The sequence below is a fragment of the Brassica oleracea genome, unplaced genomic scaffold (genome assembly GCF_000695525.1).
Source record: "Brassica oleracea var. oleracea cultivar TO1000 unplaced genomic scaffold, BOL UnpScaffold04858, whole genome shotgun sequence".
In the NCBI taxonomy this organism is placed as follows: domain Eukaryota; kingdom Viridiplantae; phylum Streptophyta; class Magnoliopsida; order Brassicales; family Brassicaceae; genus Brassica; species Brassica oleracea.
The window spans coordinates 1-908 of record NW_013621381.1 but is presented as its reverse complement, the minus strand read 5'-3'; the positions used below and the strand labels follow the sequence as shown (position 1 = coordinate 908).

The 908-nt window shown below is 34.5% G+C and overlaps 1 long non-coding RNA gene across 1 annotated transcript; it reads right to left on the bottom strand.

Annotated features, from left to right (window-relative positions):
• Window positions 1-14: 14 nt before the first annotated feature.
• Window positions 15-539, bottom strand: LOC106322010. The gene is made up of 2 exons (XR_001266189.1): window positions 305-539; window positions 15-103 (listed from the first exon to the last, which is right to left on the bottom strand). It is a non-coding gene; the product is annotated as an uncharacterized LOC106322010 (long non-coding RNA).
• Between the last annotated feature and the right edge of the window lie 369 nt (window positions 540-908).

Below are 908 nucleotides of genomic sequence, written 5' to 3'. Positions count from 1 at the left end.
AAAAAAAAACCATACCTTTAGTGAAGAACACTAACCTCTGCAGGACATGTAGCACACTGCATCAGCAAGATTGTCTTTAGCTTTAGTTCCAGAGTTACCCTGTCTGCGGTAAACCATTCCCAAATCAAAAATAAAGTTTCAAAAGCATACTTCAATCGGTAAGATAGAAGCAAACCATTTTATATTTTTTTTCATACTGGATACAAGATTATACAAGATAAGTTCTTAATCATTCACAAGAAATCAAGAACTAAGTAATAGACTACTCACGAAAAAGAAAGGAAAAACGAAGAAGAAGATTCACCTGTTGACGAGTCTGATATATAAGAAGCAGTGATCTTCGACAAAATCTCCCAACCGACGCCGACAAAACAGCTGTTTCCCCCGTCGGTGTCCGTGCCAAACATTCAGACATGAACTTGTACGGTTTATTTTAAATAGGGAAACTCACAAGAATCGTGGTTCGTACACGTAACCGGACCGGTTTGGTTATTTCTGTATAATCTCAACTCTCAACTTTCTTACGGTCTTACCCATCGATCCTTGTAAAATGTTCTCGGTTGAGTGACGCGGTCCAGAAATCAAACCAAGAACTAGAAGGCTAGGACCGTATTAGCATGGTCTATTAAGACCACCTTCATCGGCGGTATGGTGGATTGTTGATGATAAACTTAAAATAATAAAAAGTATAGGAAATACACAGGACCCGTATTTCAATCCAGAACTTCATTTTAATCAATTTTATTTTGAAAAATATAAAAATTATACTTTTACGTTTCTCTACTATTTTATATTTTTTAATTGGATTAGATATCACATTATATGTATATATAAAATATCTAGACATATCCGAATAATTTGAAAACGGACATAAACTATAAAATTTTGACTCGAACAAAATAGTCAAA